Source organism: Lithobates pipiens, unplaced genomic scaffold, assembly GCF_037356315.1.
Source record: "Lithobates pipiens isolate NorthernLeopardFrog02 unplaced genomic scaffold, aLitPip1_a1.2 Scaffold_22, whole genome shotgun sequence".
Taxonomy (NCBI): Eukaryota; Metazoa; Chordata; class Amphibia; order Anura; family Ranidae; genus Lithobates; species Lithobates pipiens.
Genome location: NW_027507784.1, coordinates 96,005,044 through 96,012,121, shown reverse-complemented (window position 1 = coordinate 96,012,121; position 7,078 = coordinate 96,005,044). Strand labels below are relative to the sequence as shown.

Sequence of the window (7,078 nt, the reverse complement as noted above, 5' to 3'; positions counted from 1 at the left end):
GGTTCAGCGGACAAAGTTGGGCGAACAGTCCGCCCGTGTGTACGCGGCCTTATTGTTTCACTTTAATCATTATTAAAATCACTGCTCCTGAAAAAACGGCCGTTTTTAAAACTTTTTTTTGCATTGATCCATGTCCCCTGGGGCAGGACCCGGGTCCCCAAACACTTTTTAGGACAGTAACCTACATATTACCCTTTACAATTAGCACTTTAGATTTCTCCCATAGACTTGTATAGGGTTTTCCGGCTTTTCGAATTTGCCGCGAACAGCCCAAATTGTTCACTGTTCGCTGAACAGGCGAACAGGCAATGTTCGAGTAGAACATGAGTTCGACTCGAACTCGAAGCTTATCCCTAACTGAGAGGTATGGTGAGTACTTTGCAGATCTCGCTTTTTGTCACAAAGTTTTGAAATTTGAAAAAAGAAAAAAAAAATTTTTTTCTTTACTTTCTTCATTTTCAAAAACAAATGAGAGCTGTAAAATGCTCACCATGACTCTCAGCAAATAGCTGGGGGTGTCTACTTTTCAAAATGGGGTAATTTGGGGGACTTTTGTGCTATTTTGGCATTTTATGGCCTTCGAAACTGTGAAAGGTGGTGAGGAGTAAAATCAAAAATTTGCGCCCTTAGAAATCCTGAAGGTGGTGATTGGTTTTTGGGACCCCGTACACAGCTAGGCTCCCAAAAAGTCCCACACATGTGGTATCCCTGTACTCAGGAGAAGCAGCAAAATGCATTTTGGGGTGCAATTCCACATATAACCATGGCATGTGTGAGCAATATATAATTTAGTGACAACTTTTTGCAAAAAAAAATTTTTTTTTTTTTTTTTTTTGTCATTATTCAATCACTTGGGACAAAAAAAATTCAATGGACTCAACATGCCCCTCAGCAAATAGCTTGGGGTGTCTACTTTCCAAAATTGGGTCATTTGTGGGGGTTTTGTGCCATCTTGGCATTTTATGGCCTTCAAAACTGTGATAGGTAGTGAGGAGTGAAATAAAAAATGTATGCCCTTAGAAATCTGGATTTTATGGAAGCTCATAAGAGAGCGATGAATGTAAATGGTGAAATGTATGATGGATATGTAAAAAAACGAATAAAGAGATATTAAAAAAAAAAAAGAAATCTTAAAGGCGGTGCTTGGTTTTCAGGGTCCCGTACGTGGCTAGGCTCCAGTGGCGTATCCAGGGTATGGCAGATATGGCAAGTGCCATGGGCGCCATATGCATGGGGCGCTTGTGAGCGGCTGAGCAGCAAGGCACTTACGCATAGGCGTGCACACAGGATGTGTCAGGGCCGGTTGTGCCAGGATGCACACACTAATCAACCAAGGTGGCATGGCTTTTCTTACCCGCGGAACTTCCAAAAATCTATTCCAGCATCTAAATGGAAACTCAGACACTGGACAGGAGCAGCCGGGATCCTGCAGGGAGAGGAGAAGTGCGGACATGGAGGGCACCCCAACCCTGGACGACTTTACTGAGAACTCGGCTTAGGAAGAAGCCGCTGAAGAAGAGGGATTCTGGCAGTCAACTCAGTCCAGCTCTACCCTCTCCCCCTTTAGAGCATGACCGGGAACCTGTGGGATCACTCTGCACAGTGTTGAGGTGTCAGTGAAGAATTATGTGACATCAGCACTGGATCAGAGATGGAAGCTCCATGATTGACCGATGAGCATGTTCTTTAAGTACAGACGGCCGACCAGGAACAGAACTTGCAAGAGACCAACCGCAAAGTTAGCCACAGTAAGAGAAACAACAACCTGAGGTACAACGTACCCCTACCCATTCACCTGTGAAAAAAAAGTAAAAAAAAAACACAACACAGGGTTAAAATAGTTTATGGCACAGCTCCGGGGGTCTTCCGTCTTTGGGGGTCTTCTCGCCGGACTGCGGCGGAAGGTGGCGGCGGCGACAGAAGACCGGGCCACCGCTAGTAAAAGGGCTGAAAGAAGAAACGGTGGCCCCGCAGAAGAACCGAAGAGGGGGACAAGACCCCCGAAGTTGGAAGAAGAGGGCGGCGAGGAAGAAAGCCGGGCTCCTCCGCTAGCAAAAGAGCTAGCAGAAGATAGCGGAGGAGTGCGGCGAGAAGACCCCGAAGACGGAAGACCCCCGGAGCTGTGCAATAAACTATTTTATCCCTGTGTTGTGTTTTTTTTTTTTTTTACATTTTTTTCACAGGTGAATGGGTAGGGGTACGTTGTACCCCATATTCATTCACATAGGGTCGGGGGCCGGTATCCGGGGGCCCCCTTATTAAAGGGGGCTCCCGGATTCCGATAAGCCCCCCGCCCGCAGACCCCGACAACCAACGGCCAGGGTTGTCGGGAAGAGGCCCTTGTCCTTATCAACATGGGGACAAGGTGCTTTGGCACCCCCCATGTTGAGGGCATGCGGCCTGGTACGGCTCAGGAGGGGGGGGTGCACGCTCGTCCCCACCCCCTTTCCTGGCTGGTCTGGTATGGATCTGGGGGGACCCCCACGCCGTTTTTTCGGCGTAGGGGGTTCCCCTCAATATTCATACCAGACCTAAGGGCCTGGTATGCTGTCGGAGTGGGAACCCACGCCCATTTTTTTTCATAAATTTGGCGTGGAGTTCCCTCTTGAGAGCTTATTCTCTGATTGGCCGCGGCAAAAGTCGCCTGGCCTGGGGCGACTTAAAGTCGTGTTGTAAGTCGCCCCAAGTCGTGTTCAGGTCGTGTCCAAGTTGCCTCCAAAAGTCGTGTTGAAAGTTGTGTTTTCCCTGTGTGAATGGACCCTTAGGTGTTGGTCACGAGTAAAGATGTGCTGTGCTGTGCTGAGCTCTGCTGAAGTATTCCTTGCTGGGGCAGGCCATGCGCCCAGATACGTTCAAATTGTCTTTTTAGGCCAAATTGAATGGTACCCGGGCCTAGTGTTGGAAGAAACGAGGTTTAGCCCATAACGCTTCTCTTTTTAGAGAGCTGGAACCCGGGATCGAGTGCTTTGGTATTTTTAGCCATAAAGTTTCCTGGCAGGGTGCTTTATGGCTCCTGGGTGTGGATCCTGATAAAAAGGGGCCCAGTTCCTGAAGGTTTGTTAACGGTGCTCACCGTGAGTAGGTGAAGATTGGGTCTGTTTGGTTTACCACAGAACCCTTCAGCCGGATAAAGTAAGTGGAGATTTCTAAGGAGTTTTCTCCTTTAAGTAAATGTTGTCATGCCTAAAGTCGCCACCGGGGGCTATCAAGAGCACTTACCTGTTCCATGCTGATCAGTCTTGTTCTGTGTCAGACAAGCTGCAGGCTTCCTCCATCCCAGGTCTCAGGTAGGAAAGGGGGGATTTTTTCTCAGATATCCCCCCACTTGGACAGAGATAATTCTCTTGCCAAAAGAAATATGGGTGCGGATCAGTCAGCTGTATGCCGCACCGCTCATGCCATAGCATGACAGTTCTCTTCTTCCAGCCCTCCTCCCCTCTTTTCACCTCAGCCCTCCCTGCATGTGATACGGTCTGGTTCAGAGCCCCGGTAGCATGGCAAAGCAGGCTTTTTTTTTTTAAAGTGAGGGGGGGCGTGATGGGAAGTCGGAGGGAGGGGAATGGGCCTTAGCGTGGCATTAACGTTTTTCAGACGTTCTCAAGGGACACAGAAAAGACATGGGAATGTCAATGTTGGTGCACAAGCATTCTAGGACACACTTAGCATCAGGCTGAGTTTTTAATAGCAGCAGCAGTGCTGGACTCAGCGGTGGGAGCAATCTTGGTAGTACCTCTGCATTTGTGCTTTGCACTATGGGTAGAGGAGGTACAAATAGCCCAAAAGATAAGGGCTCAAAAGGATCTCCCTCAGGCTTGGGGGACCCTGCCTCTGCAACACCATCCTCTCCTGAAAAACCTAGGGGGGGCTGGTCAGAATGAGCCATTGGGGTTGTCAGGGGTTGTTACTGCTTCTGATATTTCAGCCCCTGAATATGACTAAGCGGAATTTTTCCTCAGCCATAGTTACATTTGAGGAAAGATTGGCGACTTTAATCACATCTTCGCAAGGTGGAAGAAAGCGCATGAGGTCCCCTTCTGCCACCCAGGACCCTCAATTAGAGGAACAGGGGCAGAAGGAAAATTAGTTCTCCTCAGGGGACCATGAAAACACTGACTTCTCTTCACAGGGTTCAGGTGGGGTAGGACCTTTTTCAACTTCGCAAGCTGAGAAATTGTGGGTGCAATCTCTTACTGAGATGGTCCATTCAAAATTTAAACTACCCTTAACTGAGTTGGCTGAAGAGCTCACTTCTTGTTTGGGTTCACTAAAACTTCCTCAGGCTTTGCATGCTTTTTCTGTTCATTCATTGCTGGAAAAGCTTATGTATTCTGAGTGGGATCACCCAAATAAACAATTTTTTCCTCCTAAAAAGTTCTCAACACTTTATCCTATGGAGGAAAAATTTACAAATATGTAGGGTATACCAGAAATTGACGCTGCTATATCCTCTGTGAAATTTGACATGTCCGGTTGACAATGTTCAAATGCTTAGGGATCCAACTGGTAAAAGATTGGAAACCTGCAGTGGCATCAATTGGGTATGTTAATCCCTGAGAGATGATTTGAGACTAGTGCTCAAGGTTTTCCGTGAACAGCAGGCTCAGGATTTAGCCAAGATGCCAGGGGCTTTGTGTTCGCAATTGACGCAATCAGAGATTCTATTCTTTAAACCTCTTTCCTTACGCCTGGTTTGTTGGCCTATGGCTACATCACCCTGAAAGCACCCAATTTCATCGGATCTATGAGGCTAAGCAGGGTCGGGCCTGTTTAGTACCTGGATGGGGGTCTGCCTGGGAATACCAGGTGCTGTAGGCAAGAGATGCGTAGAATCTGATGGTTGAAAAGTTGGTCAGCCAAAGGGTCATGCAAAAGCTCTTGGCTGGTTTTCCTTTCCACGATGAAAGGCTGTTTGGATGGGGAAAAGTACCTTTTTTTTGCCAGTTAAGAAAAGAAGTAGACATCCCTCATTTAAACGGGCCTTTTCTCCAGTGTCAGGGGTATCAGCCTCCAGGCAGCCACGACGATCTCCACCGTCAGGTTCAAGAGAACCTCACGGTCAACCCCAAGGACAAAGGAAGTTCTAAGTTCAGTATAAGACTGAGTGCTAAAGCCTCTTATGAAGAGGCGCCCCCGCTCACTCGAGTGGGGGGGAAGACTTGCAGTTCTCAAGGGTCTGGCAGGAGGAGTTTCAAGACAGATGGATGGTCTTCATAATAGCTCTAGGTTACAAACTAGAGTTCAGAGATTTCCCGTTTCCTCGGGTTAAAATGTCCTGAGACTGAGAGAAAAAGGTCTCTTTTTCAAGCGTTAGACTGACTTTTGTCTCAAAAGTTGATTCGCAAGGAATCAATCCGAGCTGTTGTCTCCATCAGGAGGAGAACGTTTGACATCAATCAACATCAGGGATGCATACCTGCATGTGCCTATTTTTCCCGCTCATCAAAGGTGTCTGCGTTTCAAAGTAGAAATTTTCAGTTTATAGCCTTGCCTTTCCGTCTGGCTACTACACCACCTGTGTTTACAAAAGCTTCTGGCCTTCCTTTGGCCAGATTAAGGACTCAAGGTATTTCAATTGTAGCATACCCATGCTCTTGTTAAACCATTGGTAGCCTGCTTAGACCAGAGCATGGTCACATCAATCATACCTAGGTTGGGCCTCAACCTAGAGAGATCTTCTTTAAAACCATTAAAGAAGGCTCAGAGTACTTGGGTCTGATTATAGATACAGCCCATAAGTGGGTGTTTTTACCCCAAGCTAAGATCAGTTCCATAAAGGAGCTGGTTCAGGTGGTCAGGGCAAAGAAGGGTCCTTCTATTTGCCTTTGCATAAGTTTGCTAGGAAAGATGGTGGCTTCATTAAAAACGGTTCCCTATGCTCAGTTTCATTCGAGACTACTGCAAAACAGTATCCTCTCTACCTGGAACAAGAAGGTCCAGACGCTAGATTTTCCAATGCATCTGTTGCCAGGGGTGTGCCAGAGCCTTCAGTTGGTGGAGGATATCCAAGAATCTGCAGAAGAGGAGATCCTTCTTACCAGTTACCTGGAAGGTGGTAACAAAATATGGTTGGGGAACGGTCCTGAAAGAAGGACTGTCCAAGGGAAATGGTCCAGAACCAGAAAGACCTTGCCCATCAACATTTTACAGGCCATAAGGGCCTGGACATTCAGGTTGTGGAATCGCCCTATCAGGATTCAATCTGACAATGCCACAGCAGTGGCTTATTTCAATCACCAGGAGGGCACCAGAAGTCATGCAGTGCAGGGAGAGGTAGAACATATCCTAACCTGGGCAGAAAGGCATGTGCCGTGCATATCGGCAATCTTCTTTCCGGGTGTAGAGAACTGGCAGACGGACTACTTGAGTCGTCGGCAGTTGTTCCTGGGAGAATGGTCCTTTCACTTCGACATCTTCCTGACTATATACCAAAGATGGGGGATTCTGGACTTACAGTGCCTTGCGAAAGTATTCGGCCCTCTTGAACTTTTCAACCTTTTGCCACATTTCAGGCTTCAAACATAAAGATATAAAATTTTAATTTTTTGTGAAGAATCACCAACAAGTGGGACACAGTTATGAAGTGGGACGAAATCTATTGGATTTTTGAAACTTTTTTAACTAATAAAAAAATGAAAAGTGGGGCGTGCAAAATTATTCGGCCCCCTTGCGTTAATACTTTGTAGAGCCACCTTTTGCTGTGATTACAGCTGCAAGTAGCTTGGGGTATGTCTCTATCAGTTTTTCACATCGAGAGACTGAAATTCTTGCCCATTCTTCCTTGCAAAACAGCTCGAGCTCAGTGAGGTTGGATGTTGGAAGATAAATCTCCATCCCAGTTTCAGGTCTTTTGCAGACTCCAACAGGTTTTCATCCAGAATGGTCCTGTATTTGGCTGCATCCATCTTCCCCTCAATTTTAACCATCAGGTCCAAAGCAGGCCCAAACCATGATGCTGCCACCACCATGTTTGACAGTGGGGGTGGTGTGTTGAGGGTGATGAGCTGTGTTGCTTTTACGCCAAACATATCGTTTTGCATTGTGGGCAAAAAGTTCGATTTTGGTTTCATCTGACCAGAGC

At 47.0% G+C, this 7,078-nt stretch overlaps 1 pseudogene; it reads left to right on the top strand.

Annotated features, from left to right (window-relative positions):
* The first annotated feature begins 4,696 nt into the window (after positions 1 to 4,696).
* On the top strand, positions 4,697 to 4,815 carry LOC143925867 (5S ribosomal RNA; annotated as a pseudogene).
* Positions 4,816 to 7,078: the final 2,263 nt, after the last annotated feature.